General features: G+C 36.7%; 1 protein-coding gene and 1 long non-coding RNA gene across 4 annotated transcripts in view; one reads left to right on the forward strand and one right to left on the reverse strand.

Annotated features, from left to right (window-relative positions):
- NCAM2 (neural cell adhesion molecule 2) overlaps positions 1-25165 on the forward strand; it is a 572054-nt gene that overhangs the window by 213833 nt on the left and 333056 nt on the right. The window lies entirely within an intron of this gene.
- LOC117095618 lies at positions 10406-24505 on the reverse strand. The gene is made up of 4 exons (XR_004442110.1): positions 24465-24505; positions 16645-16775; positions 16128-16254; positions 10406-10529 (listed from the first exon to the last, which is right to left on the reverse strand). It is a non-coding gene; the product is annotated as an uncharacterized LOC117095618 (long non-coding RNA).

Genomic DNA, 25165 nt, shown 5'->3' on the forward strand with positions numbered 1-25165 from the left:
TAAGATTAGGGAATGAGTGTTACAGCAACCACTGAGGAAATATGGAAATGGAGAACAGAAACAAACATCATTCATTTGTTCGTATTGCCATATTTTGGTAGGAAACAAACAGAACCTCAAAGAAATAAACATGCATAAGTATGTAAAATTGCTAAGATGTAGCAAACATAACCCCCAACTTAGTGTCCTAAACTGTGGAATCAGGGGGAAAAAACTGAATTTTAAAAGCATGCCATGTTTACAACTTTCAGTAAAATTGTTCTACAGATAAAGCTTTGGGTTTGTATCTCATCCTTAAAGACCTATACAGAAATACATGCATAGAAAATGAAATATTCAGTTAAAAACAGAGTTCAAAGGAAAAGCAGAATAATTAATCAATGTGCATTTTTCTTTTCAATATCACTGTATTTTTGCTTCTATTATGACATGAGAGTCTGTCTGTACAAATCATCCCAAGGGCATAAAACTCTAAAAATTGACATTAATATAACACCATTAGCAAGAACTAAGTTTTTATATGATAAATAAAAAGCAAAATCTAGAATCTGAAAGACATTTTCTATTTTGTAGAAAATGATAAGAAAATGATATGACTAAAAATTATTCTGATGTATGTTTGATCAACTGACTCTTGAACATGTATTTTGACAGCATGTGCAGTACTCCAGACATGATTGCTGTAGCTGTAATGCATTCTCCAAAGTGTAAAAATGAAATGTTAGACTCTGGTAATAGTTTCTCAGTTTTATACATTCAAAAGTGCCAAACCTAGGAATTAAGTCACTGAATGATGAAATAAAACTATGATCTACATTGATCATATGTACTTATAATGAGGATGGAGAGGTAGTTTAAAATTGTGACACAGGTGATTAAGATCTGAGTTTAAATAATTAAAATAATCTGACTTCTTAAAATATATTTTACATTCTCAGTCAACTTTAGCTGGATCAGTGTATGAAGTTTTTGTAATCCTACATGATGTAAATTCTAACCAAAAACCTTTTGGTGTGATTAAGGTCCTGTAGCATGATAGACACTGAGAAACCTCACTCAGTTCCCGCTTTAAGAAATAATTTGCTGCTCCTCCTTCTGTGAATTTTGTCAGACTTAGCTGTCAGCACCTCTAAGGACTGCCTCAACCGCAGAGAGCTACCTCACCAGGAGTCATGCCCTTCCTGGGGTAACCCACATCCAATAACTGATTGGGACTGGGCAAAAGGGACTGACCATTTCTTCCCAACACAAGATAACTCTTTTGAGCCATTTCAGCTCCACAGCTTCCTATGAGGATTGCTGAACCTGTTGGGCCTTCATTTTACATCACGGTTGAATTTTTCTTTCTTCTCAATCCTTGCTTCCTGCCCTCCTTTCCGCAGGGGTTGGTTCTTCAGCACTAGATGTTTCTTGGAGTCTGCTTCACCAAGAATCCAACTTGTGACATAAGATGTATGGATCTCATCAACAAATGTATAGTCTAGGCCCTAGGGTCACAAGATCAAATTCCAAAGGAGCCAAGTGAATAGCCTGTGGAGTAAGTGGGTTCAAGTATCAAGTGGTGAGTGTGGAGGTGATATGGCAGGGATCGGAAACTGGAGAGCACAGACCTCTGAAAAGTCACATTTTATCAAAATAAAATGTGATTGTATTTTGAGGTGAATTGGTTTGGATCTGTGTCTCCACCCAAATCTCATGCCCACTTGTTATCCTCACTGTTGGAGGTGGGGCCTGGTGGCAGGTGATTGGATCATGGGGGCAGTTTCTCATGAATGATTTAACATCATCCCCTTCGGTGCTGTTCTTGTGGTAGTGAGTGAGTTCTTGTGAGATCTCATTGTTTAAAAGCGTGTAGCACGTAGCACCTTCCCCTCACTCCTCCTGCTCCAACCATATGAGATACACCTGCTCCTGTGTTGCCGTCTTCTATGAGAAAAGCTTGCTGAGACCTCCCCAGAAGCAGAAGCCATTATGCTTCCCACAGAACCAGTGGAACTGTGAGCCAGCTAAACCTCGTTTTTTTTGTTTGTTTTGTTTTGTTTTGTTTTTGAGATAGAGTCTCTGTCACCCAGGCTGGAGTGCAGTGGCACGATCTCAGCTCACTGCAACTTCCGCCTCTCCGGTTCAAGTGATTTTCCTGCTTCAGCCTCCTGAGTAGCTAGGATTGCATGTGCCCACCACCATGCCCAACTAACTTTGGTATTTTTAGTAGAGATGACGTTTCACCATGTTGACTAGGCTGGTCTCGAACTCCTGACCTCAATTGATCTGCCCACCTTGTCCTCCAAAAGTGTTGGGATTACAGGCATGAGCCACCATGCCCGGCCCCTCTTTGCTTTATAAAGTAGGCAGTCTCAGGTGTTTCTTTATAGAGGTGCAGAAACAGACAAATACATGAGGCAAACAAAATATGTTTTATAACCAAAGAGAAGACTCTCTGTTAAATCTTCCAAGCATAAAGCCATATGTGAAGAGGCATAGAAATAAAGCAATACTCAGGGATTTCAAACCTAAAATCCTGATGAACACGTTGCATTTTCTATCTAAAATAGGACTGTGCAAGGTCTAACACATATTATTTCTGTGTTTTCTCATATGAGGGATAAGCCTTGCCAATTCCCTTCCAAATCTGTGGCTAACGAGTTGAGAATCTAGAGATGTTTGGGATCGTAAGAAACACTAAACACTAGCTGAGGGATTTTCTAGGCAACCACTGAGTGGGTTGGGAGGGAAGCTCTTGAGCATGGCTAACATGGAGCCAAATATCATTTAGCCATTGTGAAATGGACAGCATTGCACCTTTCATGACAAAATACTGAGTTTGAAGATTGCCTTTACCGTTACTATGACTGGAGATACAACCAGTGGTCTCCATGCCTGTCTCCTCCTCTGCCGAGTTATGTTAATATTAAAACTTCCTACTTTACCTGGTTCATATCACTCTTATGGGTAATCATGTGAGTTAACATATATGACAACTATTTTTATGTCTTTTTTGTATGTATTTATTCTTCAGAATTTTTTCAGCTGCTACTCATCTACCTAAACAGAATGTAGTTATTTTTTAAATATGTAAAGTATATATATGTGTGTGTGTGTATATTTATTTGGTGGTCTGTCCTTTCTACATTTTTGATATAGTTAACTGGATTCTATCAATTTGCATTTTAATACAATTAAAGTAAGTATAAGTTTCTTTTTTTCCATTTACTTTGAGTAAGAATAATCATGTAGAATACAGTGGATGGAAGTGTTCTTTCAAGTTGGCTGGAATGTATTTTACTGGAAAGAAATGATATAAAAAATGCATTGAATTATCGCTTTCTTACCTTGAATAGAGAATAACCTTATAGAAAGGTGAATTAAAATGCTTTAGAAGTTGAATGGAAACCTACTAGTTCACTTAATAAAATCAAGCATTGACTCTCCAAGGCTAGCAATGGAGAAAAAATAATTCTTATCATTCTGACTCTTGTCCTCAAGATTTACTTTATTCTCAAGGTCTGTTGATAATAACGACTGGAGTAAGGCTGTGGGAACAGAAAAAAACAGACCTCATGTGTTCTTTAAGACCCCTGCCTAATGTGGCTATAAACGTCCCTGTTTCTCTCTGTATTGTCTACCGTACACCCTTCAAATCAACGGCACGGAACTTAGCACATAAAAAAGTACTTGCTGCCGGGCGCCGTGGCTCACGCCTGTAATCCCAGCACTTTGGGAAGCCAAGGCGGGCGGATCACAAGGTCAGGAGATCGAGACCACGGTGAAACCCCGTCTCTACTAAAAATACAAAAAATTAGCCTGGCGCGGTGGCGGGCGCCTGTAGTCCCAGCTACTCAGGAGGCTGAGACAGGAGAATGGCGTGAACCCGGGAGGCGGAGCTTGCAGTGAGCCGAGATGGCGCCACTGCACTCCAGCCTGGGCGACAGAGCCAGACTCCGTCTCAAAAAAAAAAAAAAAAAAAAAGTACTTGCTGTGAGATTTCTGAATGAACATAAACGTCAGAGAACAGAACGGAGCATTCAAGAGAGTTTTTACCACTGTCTCAGAGATCAAATAAAAGGACACAAGCATGGAAAATTAACTTTCCATTATGTATCTGGGTGGCAAATTCAGGCTCAGTTCAGAGCTCCTGTATGTAGGGTTGCCTTCTGTTCTGCTTTGCTGGAACAGTCCTATTTATGATTTTTGTCCTAGGATAAAAATTCATTTCTCTGTAAAGTCTTAAATGTAACCCAGTTTGTATGCATTGTATGATCACTCTACATTTCGATAGCCCCATCTTCATTTATAGTTTATGGAAAGAGTCAGTCCTCCTCCACTTCTAAGGAACATCTAATATATCCAGAATATTTTTTTGGATTCAGGTTTTATTAATGTCTTTCATTGCAAAATGTTTCCAATTATAAAACAATCAGAGAGCTCTGCATTAATAAACTTGCCTGTTTTTCATAAGGGCCAGAGATTTTGAAATGCCTGGTAGACAGACAGACATATGCAAACACACATACACAGTGCTACTAGCAGGTTGTTACAACCATATCTAAAGTATTCCAAATGCGGACTTGTGTGGCTCAGACCTGGGTAGAGATGAAAAACCTCACGACTGAGCTTGGAGAAAAAGCGGCTGAAGCTTAGCATCCAGGCCCAAGGGAGCAAGACATGGAGGCAAACAGGATTCTTACCCCTTCCTGTCTTGGGTCTTCCTCCAATTCTGATGACCTGTCTGAAAAGCGTCTTCCTGTGAAAATGACTAGCCTTGAGAGTAGTGATCTCATTCAGACTGTAGACGCAATCAACTTTGAATGATTTTTCTTCATGACCTCAGTAAAGAACACAAAAATAATAAAGTAAGATTAATATCTACGTAAGAAATACACATTACCACTGCATAGATTATTTCCAGTATAATAGGATAGACGTATGTCAGTTTGTAAAAACTTTATTAACACAAATTTTTGTTGTCCTGTTCTATCATTGTCTGATATTCTTATACTTATGAATGTGAGCTATTTATGTCACATTTCATGTCTTCTGTTTGACAAAATGGTTCACCATTAGAACCTGGCTCTTTAAATACTCCTAAGTATTTATACAATTGTTTACACTCTCATAAGTGGCCACTAAAGAGATAATTCACATGCTCTTAATTATATTGCTGCGCATATTAGCGTAAGATAATTTTTGCCACTCCATCAAGACCGCCCCCAAATTGTCAGGGATTCCAAGAAAGAAAATGTCTCTCTCTCTTTTTTCTTTTTTTTTTGTTTTTTAATTCACAAGGAGGCAGCCCAAAAGAAAAAGGGAAGAGAGTAATAACCAAGATAAAGTTAAGATTGGACTAATTCAGCTGACAGATAACTATCACCATGAAACCCAGACTTGACCCCTAGTAACAATGCCGTGAAAGAATAAATAGAAATGCACTTTGAAAAAAAATGACACTTACTTTGGAAAACGATCAAGCGGACTTGCATGGGTCACAACACTTACTTCATGCCAGGAAGTGCTGCGTGAGGGTTCTCAGAAGTCGCATGACTCATGTAGTCCCTCAACTCTCAGGAATGGGTTCTGAGAATTCCGAATAAGACAACCCCATGCCAGAAAAAAAAAAAAAAGCCCTGAAATCTTTATTGTATTTCATTAGCAGTTTTTCTAGCTGTTACTTTACAAGGTTTAAGAAATAAAGAAGATAGAAACCAATAGGTGGACAGATAAAACTGTCAAATGCAATTTGTAAAGCCTTAGAACTTTCTGGTCACTGTGAAACATGAAATCAGACACATAGAAAATGCAGATTATATTTATAAACTTTTTTTTTGCCGTTTAACTTACTACAGTGCTATCTTGTATTTTACAGAAAATCATTTGACTCAGTTAGTGACAAAATGAAAAAAGATGGTCTTAAAAAATAGTTCCAATTAATGTGGTCTTTCTTTTTTTTTTTTTTTGAAGTGTCAACCCTCCCAACAGCATTGTGGTTTCATCTTTGAGAAATAAAATTAGTCTTATAAATTGTGTGTATGTTTGTGTGTGTGTGTGAGATAGTTTTCTTGTCTGATGCTTTTCTAACCCTAGTCCACAGATTCTTGGGTGTAGTGATAATGTTTGTATAGATCTTTCTTCTCCAACATTATGTATCAGAGTGCATATTAATGAATGCATAATTGGAGAATACTTTTTGTGATTTTAATATATACTTTCACTTTCAGAGCAGTTTGATAACAGAATACCCTAATGAAAGTGAAACTTAATGAGAGACTACAGATATTTCCTAATACCGCATGTGTGGATAACTAAGCACATCTCCAAAGTGAAACAACTTTCCCGTTTTCATCCCATTTCTTTGCCATGCATGTGTACAATTTATTTTATTAGTTATTAGGAAATACGAGAAGCAAGACTATGAATATGAGTTTATTATCCAATTCGAGAAGTTTATCTTTGAGCTGGTATGAAATAGTTTATACCTAAAGCAACACAATTCCCCAAGATCATGATTTTCAATTATGCTGCTCCCACTACCTTTTTGTAAGGAATACTCCTAATGACATAGATGCTGTGCCCTGTGACCAGTAGGTGAATGCCAGAATCACAAAACAGCAAGTTTACCTCCTGGGAATCCCAGCTTAGGCAATCTGAATAGGACTCCATAACAACAAGTGACTATGAAATTCTGACAAACTAAAGGACAGTAGTGATATGTTTGTGTAGTGAATTAATGGAAATAAAATTATTATCCAGAAGGAAAGAAGTTGGAAGACTCAGGCCGATTAAATATTCACTAGAGGGATATCTGTGATCCTTAAACTTGGGTACACAATGTAGTTCAACCCCAGTTATTGTTAGTATATACTGTTGTAATCTTCCACAGCATGTTTAACGAAGTAGATAGTGTAAAGCAGTGGTTCGTTCCTATCTGCACGTTTGAATCCTTTAAGGAGATGCACTCACTCCAGATTTTCTGTTTCCAGCATTCGAGGGCAGCAGGTCTCAAATAATGGTCTCTGGACTTACAGCTTCAGCATCATCTGGGGACTTTTTAGAAATCTAAACCCTGCTATTTCTCTAGACCTTCTAAATCAGAAAATATGGATGGTCTCAAAATCATGTTAAAAAAAAGACTTCCAGGTGGTCTTACTGCATCCCAAACTTGAGAATCAGTATCTAGGATGAGGTCTCTGCATCAGTACCGCCTAAATGTTTCTTGCAAATCTCATGGAATCTGGAGTTGAGAAGCACAAGCCTTACAGGACCTTCTTTAAAAGGTGAAGGAGCATAACATAGTGGTTTTAGAGAGTCGTGAGGAGCCAGTGTTGGCTTTGGAGCTGGAATATCAGGGTTAAAATTAATGCACCTCCACTTACCAATTTTGTGACTTTGTATAAATTACTCTGTGCCTCAGTTTACCACCATGCAAATCTGGTGATGATAATTGTACACACTTCTTAGTGAAGTTCTGATGATTAAATAGGCCAAGAAATGTAAAATACTTAAAATAGTGCATGGCACCAAATAAATGCTCAATAAATGTGAGCTACAATACTTATCATTACAGTATTATAACTACATGCTTTGAGTATAAAGCGAATTTCCATGTTTATTTTTGAAGCAGGATTTTGCTCTTTTTACCCAGACTGGAGTGCAATGGTATGATCTTGGCTCACCACAACCTCCGTCTCCTAGGTTCAAGCAGTTCTCCTCCCTCAGCCTCCCGAGTAGCTGGAATTACAGGCATGCACCACCACGCCTGGCGAATTTTGTATTTTTAGTAGAGAAAGGGTTTCTCCATGTTGGTCAGGCTGGTCTCGATCTCCCAACCTCGGGTCATCTGCCCGCCTCAGCCTCCCAAAGCGCTGGGATTACAGGCATGAGCCACAGAGCCTGGCCCATGCTTGGTTTTTATGCTTTAAAAAGTAATTAATTTTGGATAGGTTGAACTTAAAAAATTTAGGTTAAATTCTCAAACTGTTAACTTGCACTAATGAAAAATCCTAAATATTAATAAGTGGATATTTTCCATTTCACCAATATCTATTAAAAATATTAATTTTGGATGGATGAATTTCTAGGATATATATTTCACATATTTTTATCAGGGTATATCAGATATGATTATTTGCCACTGTGACCATCACTATTAATAACAGTTGTCTCCAATTTCACAGGCTACTCCAATCTTCAGTTTTTAACCTGGAGTCCAAGAGCACCAACAATTTAATGGACTGAACTCTATATTAATATAGTTGGTATTTTTGGAACTCACTTTGATTTTATAGATTTAAATTATAATTGTGAGAGTCACTAGACTCTTAAATGAATTCTTGGCACAAATATTTTAAAAATTAAAATATGAAGGACTCCCGTATAAGAGGAATCTGACTTTTAAATTAATTGGCTCCTTTTACCTATCTATGGCTTTTGCTTTGTCTTGTTTTCTTGCCTCTGTTGTTAATTACTAGCTCTATATCTGATTATTATTTATTTATGCTCACATATTTCACCTAGAAAATCTGAAAAACAAACCTCTATACTCTAAGATAAGAATATACCTTTTTTTTTTTTTTTTTTTTTTGAGGCGGAGTCTAGCTCTGTCGCCCGTACTGGAGTGCAGTGGCCGGATCTCAGCTCACTGCAAGCTCCGCCTCCCGGGTTCACGCCATTCTCCTGCCTCAGCCTCCCGAGTAGCTGGGACTACAGGCGCCCGCCACCTCGCCCGGCTAGTTTTTGTATTTTTAGTAGAGACGGGGTTTCACTGTGTTAGCCAGGATTGTCTCGATCTCCTGACCTCGTGATCCGCCCGCCTCGGCCTCCCAAAGTGCTGGGATTACAGGCTTGAGCCACCGCGCCCGGCCGAATATACCATTTTTGAAAGCTTGTAAGCATAAACCACACAGACTTTCCACACATGGATTTAATGGCATTTGTTTTTGCCTGTACAAAGTTCCTTTGGAGTATCATTTCATATGTACAGGGTGAGTGAATTTAGAACTGCTAAGACATCAGGGTAAGTGAATTTAGAACTGCTTATACAATTGCCCAGTAGTCTCATTTCCTATGGGTTACAAATTTTTTATCATTCATTCCTGGATCACAGAGTCTATTGCATTTCCTAATACATGCTATTGCTCAATCAATAGTTTATGAGTAAAGAAACTACAAAAACTCTAGGAGATGCTGCTTTTCTGTAGAAGTTCTATAATAGGCGGCAACAGTGTAAAGAATTAAAATGTCAGTATTTGAGACAGATAAGACTTAAGATTTTTTCCTGATTACTTTTTAAAATATATAGATATTGAGATCTTTTTACGTTTTATCATTGTGGTTCAGATTGGTTGGTTTATGACTGTAGAGGCTTATTTGTAACTTAAGTTACAAATGTTTAATAGTATTCATTTTATATGAGTTCTTCCTTAGAGCTATGCCAATATGTAATCAGTTTACTTACAACCATGTAAGTCTATTTGTTTCCTCTTATTAATGAACAAATCATTTTGATATTGTGACAGAATACTTACCATAGTTAACACTGAAAGTTACTCATTAATTCAACAAGTGTCTATTGAGTATCAACAAGTATCTTATAACATACTGGTTTATTTTTACCTCCAGTTACTGCATATGCTCCATCTTCAATTTTGCCATAGGAGTATTTGCTGAGTCAGAGCTCACATATAAGTTATTCTACCTTTATCTCCTTTGGTTCTTACAATTTTAGCATCTCGTCCTTTGACATCTACCGCTGCTGCCATCTTGGCATAGCAATTATTTATAGAGAGCCATGCCATGTAATGAAAATATAAATATTATTATTTATGATGCTCTAGTTATTGCTGAATTTATTTATATGGTCATATTTTATTTTTGAGATTTTCAGTAGCTTTCTTATACAGGGTACTTGATAGAAAACACGTATTATTTAACCTTGTGTTGCATAATCTTTTAAAATCAATTTGACAAAGGGATTTCTTTGGAAGAAAGATATTTGTTTTGCTCACTGTTTTGTAAATAACATTTTCAGACTCATGATGCTTTTTAAGGCTGAAAAGAAAGCCATATTGAAAATTAGAGTTGGATTCTAGCCAATATTCTGACAATGTGTCGTCTAAACTTGACATTCAGATTAACACAGATCCCTTAGTTTTTGCCATGAATATTTACATATACCAAAGTTCAACTGTCCACTTTATTTGAAAGAACCTTTATCAGACTGGTGATACATCTACTCTCTATTATATAGAAAAAAATTTTAGAAAAATTGGGCTATTGCCAATTTATTCATATCATTGCATATAGCCATCTGGCAAATATTTTCCTTAAGTGCTTTTTGATGTGTTATGCACAGCAAGGAGCTGCTGTAACTCTCCTGACTACAATTTTTACGTAAATATAGAACTTATCCTTTTTAAGTAGATATTTCCACTTTCCGTTCACTCTTTGCCTCCTTTGTGTAAGTGCGAACTCTCTTTTTCCAAGCACACATATCATTCACTTTAATAATGGACTTCTGAGATATTTGATGGAAGTTTCTGCAAAATGACATACATATATATTTGCAGGTGAACATTCCCGTGTATATGTATGTGTGACATGTACACACAAGAAAGAGTCTAACAGTAAACCTTTTTCATTTCTTGTTCTCCTAATCTACCAATAATAGTGTGGACATTATATTTCACCTGTCAACAAAAATTAAATATACTTTAATACCCAAACTGAACATTTGTTGATTTTCTACATACACCTGCAGACTCTTCATCACAATTTTCTCATAAAACTGTATTTAGTTTTTACATTGTTTATCAACATGTCGGAATTAACTGTGACACTTTAGAATTATATTTTAATTTATATTAGTCTGTGAACACTACTGCATACCAGTTGAATCAGAAACTGATGGAATATAACCTTTAAGTTTTTTTGGGCATTCTGATGTACTTCATCTTTGTTTAAGACCTGTTTTGTTGTGTACATTATGTGGCTTCTATCTTAAGTTTAGATAATTTTTAATAACTAGTGATACATTATAAAGCCTACACTTGTTTTCATTTGAAATGGAAAACAAGGAAATGCAATTAACACTATACATTACTTGCATTTGTATATTTGACTACTTAGAAGAAATATCCAGGAACTTTAATATTTTAAGAACAACTTTAAACTTTTAAGAACTGTTAAGAGTGATTTTCTTACCCTATTCAGCAGCTATAACAAAATACCATAGACTGAGGTAGCCTATAAACAGCAGGGATGTATTTCACACAGTTGTGGAAGCTGAAAAGTCCAAGATTAAGGTGTCAGCAGATTTGGTATCTGGTGAGGATGAGCCTCCTGTTTCACAAATGGCAGCTTTTAGAGGTGTACTCACATGGTAGAATGGGCAAGGTAGCTCTCTGTGGCTTATCATATAAGGGTTCTAATCCCATTCATGAAAGCTTTGCCCTCGTAACTTAATTAGTTCCCAAAAGTCCAACTCCTGAAGCTATTACATTGGTGATTAGTTGTCAATATATGACATTTAAGGGGACCCAAACATTCAGCTTGTAGCAGTACTCTTAGCAACTTATTCAATTTCTTGTCTTCTAAAATACATACTATGCTTTTTAGGACATCATAGGTAATTAGCAAATGTTAGTTAAATGAATGAAGAGTATTCAGAGTACCGTGTGGGTGATAGAATGATGGTTAACTTGCATTTTGTTGTTTTCATTTGTAATACATTAAATTTCATATCAAAGTTATAAATTCTTATTTTGTAATAATAAATTCACTATTACACCTTGTGTAGGACAGATTTTTTACAACATGAAGTTGTGAAAGCTCTTGAAAACTTCTATTATCACTTAACTATTCAAACAGCATTCAAAAACTTATTTAAATTAGTTGTATATGGAAGGATATAAAAGTGGATCCACCTAATTATAGTTGATTCACCTAATTATTCTAAATTAATTATAATCCATGATGCTGCTGTGACCTTGAAGAAAGATTCCTTGGCGTATTGAAATATCACATAGTCTTACTGGATTTGAACATTTCATAGCATCAGAAACACCACCCACATTAAATTCATGGGGCAAAACAAGCTTTAAGAACTAGGCCTAGGGAACTGATTTTTTTAATGGCTTTAGGTTACAGGTGTTGTTATATGCTTCTGTGACATAAAATTACATGTTTTATCACTTTTTCAAATTTATCACAATTAGGAATGTAGGATATCTTGAATTTGTACCTTAGTTCTTTGGTATAGAAATTGGAGAAAATGTAACTATTTTTGTAAGCCTTATTAATTAAAGGATGAATGCACACATATATTGAACAGGAACCCAATGGAATAATATGAAGCACTTCTTGGTCTGGTATCTATAACATTTACAGTGAAATCAGAATATTATAGATATTAAATTATGTTTTATTAAATTTATAAGCAAATAATTTGCACATGGATGAAGAGATTGCCACTATCATTTTCTGTAGACTATACAAGGTATTTATCAGTATCTCAACAAGCCAAAACCACATCCATTCACATCTTTAAGAATTTTCACATTTATTTTAGAAAATAAAAAATTAAACTATAGACATTGTGATTATTATTGAGTGTTAAAATAAAATGGAGGTGCAGTACAAGATACCTTATCAATTATATAGTCATAATTGTTTGCATGCATACAGCATTTAACACAGATTAATCAGAATATTGTTATGTTGAAATAAAATTTGTCTTATTAATTGGGAAAAGGTTTAGCATACTAGAGGTGTAATTTAAAGAGTGGGAAAGAATGTGTACATTGGTAATTTTTGGCACTTAGGAAGAAGCAGAATGTTATCTATCTTGGATGTTTTTATTGGTCTGTATATCTGCACAATTACCCTGTGATCTACCACTAGGGTGGGTGTTGAGAGATGGAACTTGAATAGTGAATGGGAATTAAAGACACTGCTTAAATCTGTCATGCCAAGCAAGGAATCAAGACTGTACCTGTAACACAAGAGAACAAAACAAGAGTGTAAACTACTCGAACGAAGGTGTAAGGTGCGCTTTCCCACAGATAATTTAATAAGATCCTGACTGTTGGGAACAGGACACAAAGTTATTGACAGCTTATAAAAATCTCTGACCTGCAAGCGCAAACTTAAGCTATGGGTTATGTAGACTGATTCAGGTACCCACTCCAAATACCTATTCCAGGATGGCATGAGGACCGGCCAATCAATAGGAGACTGAGAATATGTGAGGAAAGAAAACTAAAACTTTAAGTACAGGAAGACACTCACCTCCCCAAATAGTAAAATATCGTATAACTCATATTCTTAAAAATGGGCTGAAACACTAAATATTATAGTTGAATGTAAACTGCATATTATCAGGGCAATACAGATGCTTTAGTCTCTTCTTTTTCATATGCCTTGTCAAGAAGATTAAACAGAAGCTCTGAAACATTGACCTAATTGTGCTTTTTAATGGGTTCTGTAAAACGGGTATGACTGTCATTCTTCCAACTTAAATAAGCAAAACTATGCCTATGAATTATTAAATAACTGTTTAATACATTATTAAATTTTTGTGTCTGTGAACTTGAGTAACCAACTTAATTGAAATGTTGTGTTAGATCATAAGCCCCTTTGAAGTTATTTATAATCAGTTGCTAGAAAAAATTTTCCAAAATATATTGAAAATATACTAAGCTATAAATATTTCCAAGGTACAAATTGCAATAAAAATGTTTAAATTGTGGAATGTAACAATGGACAATGATGTATGACCTTGAGTCAACTGACAATGAATAAAATAGAACATATTAAAAGTATGTTTTAATTATCACTTCAAACCATTTAAATGTCTTTAGACTAATAAAATCCAATCTGTACTAGGCAGCAGGGGAGGGAGGAATTGATGTCTCTGTTGTAATATTAATACCAGTTAGAAGACTTTGTAATATTTAGAGCCCGAGTGGGCTGCCATCTACTAAATGTCATAATTTTATTTCTTGTTTTCACTGTTAGGATGACCTTGGGTAAAAGACAGCATCTTTTTATTTTAGCTTATTTATGGTAAAATATACATGGTTGTAAGTTTCAGCTTTTATTCAGTCGGTTTATTTGATGATATCAGATTCTGATTCTAAAACCGTGAAAACTTGAAAGGTGGAACTACTTTTGTGGAGATTATTGTAGAGGAGACCTTAAGAAAACAAAACAAAACAAAACAAAACAACAACAACAAAAAACCTTTGACGTTTTCTCCCTGTATATGCTTAGCTTATAGGCTAAAATGACCATATAAAAATAAGTTACAATTTAATTATTAAAACTCTCAATATAATTTTTCTCATTGTATCATTTTATGTAATACTCAGTAAGTTTTTAGATTCAACCTAAAATGATCTGCTTACTGTTATAAATATTTTTTCTTTTTCTTTGTTCTATGTTCAATAATGTAAACCTAGTTGACACTGGGCTATAAGATTTGTATCCTTAATAGGCAGGGGTTGAACAGGATCATTTTTTAAACCTGGAATGGCACATTGATGCCTCATGTATGCTGTGATTTCATGTAAAAATAATTCTGAATCTGTGAAATATATTGATTTTGTACTTTAATGTGATTGCTTTATCGACACCTTGACATTCCCCACTCTCAGCATCCTATTAAGAGATAACTTTGAGAACATGAAATGCTAATGGTCGCTAGGCTAGGGTCAGGAATTTATTGCCATTTCTAGGGTTGATAATGGATTTGGCTTGGGTTTTATTTATTTACTTATGAGATGAGTCTTGCTTCGTCACCCAGGCTGGAGTGCAGTGGCAGGATTACAGCTCACCACAGCCCCGAACTTCTGTACTCAAGTAATCATCCTGTCTCAGCTTCCCATATAGCTCAGAATGTAGATATACCACAAAATGCCCAGTTAATTTATTTTTATTTATTTATTTTCATGAAGACTGGGTCTTGCTATGTTTTCCAGTCTCAAATTCCTTGGCCTCCCAAAGTAATGGGATTACAGGTGTGAGCCACAATGCCCAGCCTAGCTTGGGTTTTAAGGTATAGTGAGACATCTGGTATGGGTGGGAGCTTGTCCTGGTCACATGAGGCAGGATGGGAAAAGGACAGGGAGACTTGCAGCTAGTCATGGAAATGGGTCCACCAACAAAGGTCTAGGTTATTGCAGAGGTTGTCTGTTATAAAATTCTATTCTTTTATAGTCTGCTATTATAAAAACTCTGATTCTGCTCTGTGTTATAAAATTGAAAGAATATGTGTGTTCTACACATAAGATAAAATGTACAAGGGCTGAGAAGTGTCCCTCAGAAAACTGAGGAGAGGAAACAGTGGCAGACACTAGCCGAGTCTTGCGATGTTCCCCAAAAATGATACTTGCCATATTATTGCTTTCCCCTCAACCCCCAAAGACAGCAACATGGCATTATGGCAAGATACTGGGACTAAAACATTCTGGAAAACCTGTCCAAAGCACATACTTAGAATTTCTTAGCCATATCTGAGGATTAGTATGGGATTGGAAGGACTGGCCAACCTTCCATTGTGGAAGTCAAGAGCTCTTACTCCATAATGTGTCTTAGAGGAGGACATAGAAAATAAACAATTGCTTTTCATGCCATGAAATAATGGAAGTGCATTGATAGATCAAACTTGAATGTGCAATATATTGTTTTCTCTTATCTCTAACCAAATACAAGTTACATTAAGACATTTTATTAGAAAAATGGGTTAATTTGGCAAGACCGTATCCATTGCTAAATATTGACTCTTTTGTACTTACTGAACTTAGACAATAGATTGAAAACATAAAAGGGTAAAATGCAGTGTTTATTTGCAAATGAAAATAATTCTAAACTACCTGATCATTTGAGGTTCATAACCGAAAAACACTTGCATCACCTAGATTCTATAAGTTGATGAACTAATTTATTTAATGATTTTCAAAATACTGAGATATTTAAGAGCACCAGCACACTCCATGACATATTTACTGTAAGAATTCTTCATAAAGTACAAGTAATTAAAAACTTAAGGAGTAAAGAGACTTCAAGAACAATTTCTTCTTTCAGAGTTATTTAAGAGTACCATGACGGTGAGATCTGATTCAGGAGGACAAGTTTACCTTGATTATCACAACAGGCAGGGCCTCTTTGTTGACTGGAAATACAATGAAGCACTTTATCTTGAAGAAGGGCAACCAGAGACTTATTATAGGACAGGTCAGCTGGACCGTTGCCCAGGCCTGTAATCTATAAGGAATGTCAAAATGTCATTAAAAGGCAATGAGGTGGAGCACATCTTATTTACTAGAACTCCCCTAGAGGGAGAATGTGTTGTAGTTCAAAGGGATACTTTGATATATTTACCAGTGGTGTGGGGTAAGGCAGAGGAGGGAGAGAGTTGGGAGGGTGGGAAATGGAAGAAACTACTAGGCTGGATGCCAAGGTAGCTTCCATATAGGAGAAGTACAGGAGTTTACTGATACTCTCCCCAAACACACACACACACACACATACATGGATTAGTATTATCAAGTGTTTCCACCAGCTGTTTATTTCATAGATTGCTAAATACATTTTAACAATCTTAAACTCAGTACTAAATAAACCTACACATCAATACTATTTTAAAAATTATACCTTTATTAGAATTCAGTTCCAAAGTCAACAGCATCTCCTCCCCGAATACGAACTTAGCAGTTCTTGAGCCATTTCTTCTAAAAAGCACAGAAACTTCTTGCTTAACAAAAGCATGTCTGACTTCCAGCAAACTATTTTTATGAGGAGAAACAAAATACTGTGGTATTTACCAGGAATTGTGATAATTCATCTATACACACACTTTATTTAATCCTTACCATAACCATAGATGACTTACATATGCTAAGAGCCAGGACTCTAGTCCAATTCAAATCTGACCCCAGAATCCTTAGCATGTTCGATGTGTTTCTGGAAATAGCCTTAGTTTCAGTACCATAAACCGCAGTTGCACTTTTTACCACCTAATGTGTTAGTGGGGATTATTTCATTATTACTTTTAGTTACAGAAAATACCTAGGCTAAGTATACTGAAATATGGAATACATGCTTCAGGAAAAACAAAGCAAGCAACAACAACAACAAAAACAACAACAACAAAAAAAACAGGGCATGCATTTTCCAAAAGAACAGCTTGGTCCAACATTGAAGTGCTGTTATTTTGCTCTGTGCTGTGGTCATTGCTTCTTTTTACATGTCCCTGTCCTTTTTTTCTCTCCCAGAATATTGACTTCCCTTGTTCCTTATCTCCTATAGTAGAAATATACTGTCCACTGCAGCCTGGAGAGTTTCTGGCCTGGCTTGACGATACGCTCCTGAGGATAGGAACTTGTTAAGTCCTGTTAACCCTGATTCCCAATTCTTTACCTCAACTACTGGCAAAGATTTGGAAAATCTGGATCTATTGTACATTGGTGATGGGAATGTAAAATAGTACAGCCACTTGTGAAATCTGTTTAGAAGTTTCTTATAAAACTAAATGTACAAATACCTGTATATCTCAATGATTTCATGCTTGGGTGTGTGTCCTAGAGAAATGATAGCATACACTCACACAAAAACTCAATGTAAATGTCCATAGCGGCTTTATTTGTGATAGCCAAAAACTGGAATCAACCCATATGTCCTTCAAGAGGTGAATGGTTAAATAAATTGTAGAAAATACGTATCACCAAATATTAGTAATAAAAAGTAATAAACTAAACTTGCAACAATTTGGATGAATTTTCAAGGAATTATGCGGAATGAAAAAAGCCAATTCAAAAAAGTTGTATGTTGTACAATTCCACTTATCTGAAATGTTTGAAATAGTAAAATTTACGAGTTGAAGAAAAGATTATTGGTTGTCAATGGTTAGCGACATCCGAGGGGCAAGTGAGAAGGAAATGAGTGTGAGAACAAAATGGCAAGATGAGAGAGAGCCTTGTGATGTTGGCAATGTTTGGTGTCATGCCTGTGACTGTGGTGGTAGACATGCAAAGATGTACAGATGATAAAACTGTAGAGAGATTAATACACACACCTATACACACATACAAATGAATACAGGTAAACCTGGAGAAAGCTAACTAAGAGAGGTGGGCATATCAGTGAAGATATCATGGTTGCGATACTATAGTTTTGCAAAATGTTATCACTGGAGGAATTGGACAAAATGTACATGAGGTATCTCTACATTACTTATATTTGTATGTGAATCTGCAATTATCTGTGGGTTTTTTTTTTTTTTTTTTGAGACGGAGTCTCTCTCTGTCGCCCAGGCTGGAGTGCAGTGGCGCGATCTCGGCTCCCTGCAAGCTCCGCCTCCCGGGTTCCCGCCATTCTCCTGCCTCAGCCTCCCGAGTAGCTGGGACTACAGGCGCTCACCACGACGCCCGGCTACTTTTTTTGTATTTTTAGTAGAGACGGGGTTTCACTGTGTTAGCCAGGATGGTCTCAATCTCCTGACCTCGTGATCCGCCCGCCTCGGCCTCCCAAAGTGCTGGGATTACAGGCGTGAGCCACTGTGCCCAGCCTATCTGTGCTTTTAAAACGTAGATCACTAACTGGTTGTCCCCCAGATGAGTGAATGTGTAAATGAATTAATGATATTTAGTTGCCTGTTAATCTATAAGGAATGATGACTCATCTTCTTTTTTACTTTTTAATTGATGACCTAAAATTACATTTATATTTGCTGGATTGGTTTGTACCAGCTGTAGCAAATAGAAAGATGAGCATTTTTCTAATGGGAATGAAATGGGTGGTATATTTAACTTCTAACGTTCATACTAAGTTCTAAGGGGGCAACCACTGACTAAAGGTTAAACTAGAGTTTAAATTATTTTAGAGCTACAGACACAGTTTTTGAAAGATGATTCCCAATATTAAACAGATTTATGAATAGCATTATAATACTGTTAAGTTATTTAACATATGATATATAGTTCGTGATCTCTTACCAATATACTGGGAAACTACATTGCCCGAATTCTGAGTAATGCATGCTTTTTCAAGAATTTTCAAGATAAAAGCACTGAGTAGATGCTATTAGGAATAATGCTTTAGAGATGTGTCACATTACAGCATCCATGTGCCTTTTACACCTAAAAGGAATCCTGTTCTTCTGTCTACAGTTCTCCAAATACTCAGACCTATTTGAAAAACATTCTGTTAGTATTCAAGTTTTATACGAACATGGCTGCCCATTGTGTTATAATGTTATATTAACATATGGATATGACATCAACTGAAAACATAAAATAACAAGTTATACTCCAAGTACTTATGAAGAAGTACATAGTCTGCTCTTTGATATCTCTTATAAAATAAAACCTGCCTAATGTAAACACACACATAGTATTTAGGGGTGATTGGAGGACGTTCCAGGCCTTCCGATCATAGACCTTTTGATCAACTCAGATCCACAGAACTGAATATTTGACAACCACATTTTGACGGTTGACACAAAGTACACATTTTTTCCTTGAACCCTTTGTGATTCATTTTGGAGGACAGTACCTGAACACCAACTTCTACCTTAAGCTCAACCTGGTAAGACATAACAAAACTAAATTCTAAATGTTTATTTTCCTTGCTTCTCTGAATGAATTTCAGTCATACTAAAGATGTGTAGGAAGTGGAGCTCATGGTGTTGTGTGGGTGTATTTTGTGCTTTCCACTTATTTTTGTGTAGCTTTCCAATTTTTGAGAATTACAGTCTTTCCAAGTAAAGAATTTTATGAAAAATGTTTATAGATTGAGATTGTTGAAATAAGCATGGTAATTACCCATTTTCTGCATTCTTTAGTAATGTCAGTATTTCTAAATAGCTAGCTCCATTATTCTTTCCATGATATCTCATTTCGGAGAAGCACTTGCTATATTTTGCAAAGCTTAGTGAAAACTTGATTTGAGTAGGGTCACATATGTAATATGGGTGCCAGGATAATTGGCCAATTAGCTGCAATGCCTTGGAACTTGATTTCTTCTTACCAATCCAAGTAATTGTCTTTAGGAACTCCTAAGTGGTGTTTCTTGAGAAAATACAGAATGTGCTATCAGCACAAGGCATTATAAGGAAGAACCATTTACAATCAAGTTTTAGACCCTCAAATATATTTGACATGTAATTTGGGCAGAGGTAGTCAATAAATAACTAGTGTGTTTTGACTATGTGCTAGACACTGCTCTGGGTACCAGGGGGAATATATATATATGGTGTGTGTGTGTATGTATATATATATTCTATATATATTCTATATGTATGTGTATATATACACTATATATACACACATATATGTAATACATGTACATATATGTGTATCTAATATGTGTATATATATGTGTATATATGGTTAAACAGAATTATTACTGCCTCAAATATGCAACAAACATGAAAAGGAAATTAGGATTGTCTTATTACAAGGATTTAAACTCTGATATAATTAATTTTAGCTTAAAGTAGTACTAAAAGAAACTCTTGGCAAGTGGAGTGATGTAATCCTGGAAATACGCTGATTTTAGAAGTCTTTTGAATACATCGAGGGACATGAAATATTGAAGTCTGACCTTCAGAGGCCCGTATCTCTGACGGCTGGTACTGAAGTTTTACTGATCATTTTATTTGTGATGATCAAAGACTTAAACAATTGTGATAATGGAAATATGGTGCAGTACTGGGAGCCGACCCAGATGCTGCATGACTAGCGAAGTTATGTGCATAAAATTATCTGTGTATGCGTGTGCTCATCATTATGCAAAGAGGAAAGCATACTGCATCAGAACCTTTCAGAATACAATGATTTTGGCAATGCTGCATGGAACACAGTCATAGAGATGTACTCATGTGAGAGCAGCATTGTTGAGGTATTCGAAGAATATATATAAAGATCATTTTTAACACAGAAAGTTTACTAAACTAATAATTCTTAAACGTTGCTCTGATAAATAGAGTTCATACATGTTTTCAGTCTCTTCAAGAGTATATGTGTGCCTGTAATCCCAGCACTTTGGAGGCCAAGGCAGGCAAATCTCTTGAGGTCAGGTGTTCAAGACCAGCCTGGCCAACATGGTGAAACCTCACCTCTACTTAAAACAAAAACAAAAACAAAAGCAAAATTAGCCGAGCGTGGTGGTGCAGGCCTGTAATCCCAGCTATTTAGTAGGTTGAGATAGGAGAATCGCTTGATCCTGAGAGGCAAAGATTTCAGTGAGCTGAGATCATGCCACTGCACTGCAGCCTAGGAAACAGAGCAAAGATTCCGTTTCAAAAAAATAAAAATAAAATAAACAGAGTAGCGTGTGTGTGTGTGTACATGCATGCATGCCTGTGTTTATGTGTATACGCTGTAAGATGTTTGATGAAGATTCTTTTCATGAACAGAAAAGAAACAATATTGTTTAACTCCTTTTCCTGCCTCTTTCCACTTGGATGGGAAAATATATAAATAGTGCGATAAGAAGAGAGCTAAAATTTAATATGAGCTGAATTTGAATGCTGATAAAATATTCTTTTATAACTAAAATAGACACTGTTTAAGGAGCTTCAAGGAAAGCTAGACCTGTTCTTTCAAAACCCTGAGACTATGTATCAGGACTTTGGGTCTCAGTTTTACTGTACCCAAGGCAATTTTTGACATGTAATTTGGGCAGAGATAGTCAATAAATAACTAGTGGCTTTTGACTATGTTCCAGGCACTATTCTGGGCAACAGGAAAATCAAATAGTCAAAATCCCAGACCCTTAATTATCTGGCATGAGGAGTCTCTAACATCTGGGAAAGAAAATGCAACAAAAAACAGAAGAAGTAGAAAAATCACAGTGAATAAAGGGAGTATGTGGGGGAAGGGTTGATTAAAAACTAGAGCAGATGTAGGGTACTGCTGTGTTTTGAGGGATCATAATTAATCACATTTTTTTCTTCCCCTGTGAGTTACAAACCAACTGAGAAATAGACATGGAGTTGGACAGATGGAGAACAAAACTTTAGCTTTATTATTGCTAAAACTGGTTGGAAGGACATGACCTAGATACGTGGCCACAATCTGGTGTTCTAATACTTGCTATCTGAGTTGAACTTCTCCATACAAAACTACAGCTTGCCCCAGTAGCATTACTGTAAGATTAGGGAACACAGCCAAATGCATTGTCCTGTCCTTAGCCAGGAGCTGAACCCCACACGCCCAGTTCCTTCTCTCTAGCTTATCAATTATATCTCATCAGTCTTGGTTATGGTGAATAAGGCTTCAAGGATAGGTAGACATGTTCTTTCAATACATGAGCTTGGTGAAGATTTGAATGAGGATTTCTTTCCTCTAGAAATATGAAGAGAGTTTGCTTCACGTTCCCTTAGGTACACATAGGAAAACCCTGGATAATAGGCCAGAGCTACATAACACAAATTAAAAGAAAAAAATAATCCTAAGGTCTTTAGCAAGTGTCTCCTGGTTGGAGCCGGTAACTTGGAAACCTTGGTTGAAGTTTTGTCTGTTAACTCAGGGCAAGTGATTATCTTTGAGAATCATAGACTCCCCAAAGAAACAAAGCTGTTTTTTTAAACTTAGAAGGACTAGCAATGTAATGACTGAAGGTGGAAGGGGTGTACCTAGCAGATGCTGAGGGTGCCAGGGAGTTTTTATCTGGGTAGAAATTCCAGTTTCTGCTGTCATGGTATGTGAGACAGTCAGACAAGAAGGAAAGAAGTAAACAATATATCTGATATTTGACCACAATCATAACACACCATACCACCAGGTCTTTGCGATTGCTCAGTATAAGCAACACGGAAAATCAATACGTAGGTAAATTACATATAGTGGTCTAAGCCTGTGCACAAATCCTAGAACACAAAGTCCAAAAACAAGAGTGTACAAGACAGTTCATCTGGCCTAGAAACATAGAATAAAGATTCCTAGCTGGGTATGTGTTACTGGTACCTAACTAATATTTGGGTATGCGTTTTTATTTCTCAGATTTACTTAATTATGGCTCTTGCATAAGTGAAAGTTTGAAAGGTGCTATGGAAATGAAAAAAAATCTTAAAAAAATAGTTTCTACATGTAGTCGGGTGAATTCTGAAAGTGGTTTCTCAAGATTCTCATACTGCGGTTATTCAATCAAACACGCATCTAGGTACTGCTAGGAAGGGACTTTGAAGGTAGAATTAATTAACTCAGTAATTGATTTTAAACTAGGGAGATTATCCTGGATTATCCAGGTGGGTCCAGTGTCATCACATCAATGTTTACAAGCAGCAGAGGGAGCTAATGGATCAGTCGGATAAATGCCTCAAAAAATAATGGTAGAGGTGAGTTGATGAAGAAGGGGAGGGTGGAGGGAGTCAAAGTAAGAGAAAGGCGCCACCACATCTGCTAGCATTGAAAACGGGACCAAAAACAGGGGATGGAGGTGGCTTTAGGAAGATGACAGGAACCACAGGCTGAATGCTGGGAAGAAAATGGAAACCTCGGCCCCACAACCACGTAGAACCAAATTCTATAAACAGCCATAGAATCTCCAGAATGGAATGCGTTCCTGCCAGCACCTTGATTTTGGCGCTGTGCACAGGGCTAGCTGTTCCATATTGTGCCCATACTTCTGACTCACAGAAACTGTGAAATAGTTAATGGGTGTTGTTTAAGCTGTTAAGTGTGTGGTCATTTATTATGGCAAAAATAGAGAACACTTTGCACAAATGTGTGTAGGATATTCTATTGGGTAAGTCTTAGGACTTGTGAGCATGGCCTATAAGCTGAACCAAGAGCTGTTCAAAGAGTCCAGTGCCTAATAAAGTTAAGTTACCAGATTCCATCTAGCATATATCGAAAAAGAAATGATACGAGAATTAGTTCTCACTTTAGAGATTTGTGACAAAGTGTACTCTCAGAAAGCTCTCTTGGTGTTCAATACGGAGGGCCACAAACTGGATAGTTAAAGTTGTGGTAGGCAGAATAATGGCCCCAAAGATGTCCATGTGTCTGGAACGGGTGATTATATGTCAAAAAATAATTAAGGTTGCCAGTGGAATTAGAATTGTTAATTGGCTGGTCTTAAACTAGAAAGATTATTATATAATAAAAAGTAGATGGGTCCAATGTAATCCCAGGAGTCCTTAAAATAGTTTGAGTGAGATATAACTATGGAAGAAAGGCAGAGATGTGCAACTTTACTGGCTTTGAAGACTGGAAAGAGGCCTCTATAACCTGGAAAAGGCAAGGAAGTGAAATCTCCCTTAGAACCTTCAGAAAGGAACACAACCCTGCTGGCACTTTAATTTTAACCCAATAAGCGGGGCACAGTGGCTCTTGCCTGTAATCCCAGCACTTCGGGAGACCGAGGCGGGCAGATCACCTGAGCTCAGGTGTTCAAGTCCAGCCTGGCCAACATGGTGGAACCCTGTTTCTACTAAAAATACAAAATTAGCTGGGCATGGTGGCACATACCTGTAATCCCAGCTACTTGAGAGGCCGAGGCAGGAGAGTCACTTCAACTCGGGAGGCAGAGGTTGCAGTGAGCTGAGATCGCACCGTTGCACTCCAGCCTGGGCGATGAGGGTGAAACTCTGTCTCAAAAAAATAAATAAATAAACAAAATAGAAAATAAAATAAGCAAATAAATAAATAAATAAATAAACATTTTACCCCGGTAAGACTTGTGTCAGACTTCTGGCATATGTCAAATACAAATTACAGATTCGTGTTATTTACCAAGCTTGCCCAACCCGTGGCCCACGGGCCACATGAGGCCCAGGATGGCTTTGAATGCAGCCCAACACAAATTCATACACTTTCTTAAAATGTTATGAGATGTTTTTCTTTCAAAATTTTTTTTTAACTCATCAGCTTTATTATTAGTGTTAGTGTATTTTATGTGTGGCCCAAGACAGTTCTTCTGATGTGGCTCAGGGAAGCCAAAAGCTTAGACACCCCTGGACTTGAAAGCCACCAAGGTTGTGATAATTTGCTTCAGCAGCAAATAGAAAACAAATACAAAAGTCAATTGGCTAAAGTAGACCTTACATTATTTCTACTCAATTTAAAACATTTACAGTCACATGAGAATGTTTTAGTCAACCATGGGCTGCGTATATGATGGTAATCTCATAAAACTATAATGGAATGAAATTTTCCTGTCACCTAGTGAC

Source organism: Trachypithecus francoisi, unplaced genomic scaffold, assembly GCF_009764315.1.
Source record: "Trachypithecus francoisi isolate TF-2019V2 unplaced genomic scaffold, Tfra_2.0 Lachesis_group14, whole genome shotgun sequence".
NCBI lineage: Eukaryota > Metazoa > Chordata > Mammalia > Primates > Cercopithecidae > Trachypithecus > Trachypithecus francoisi.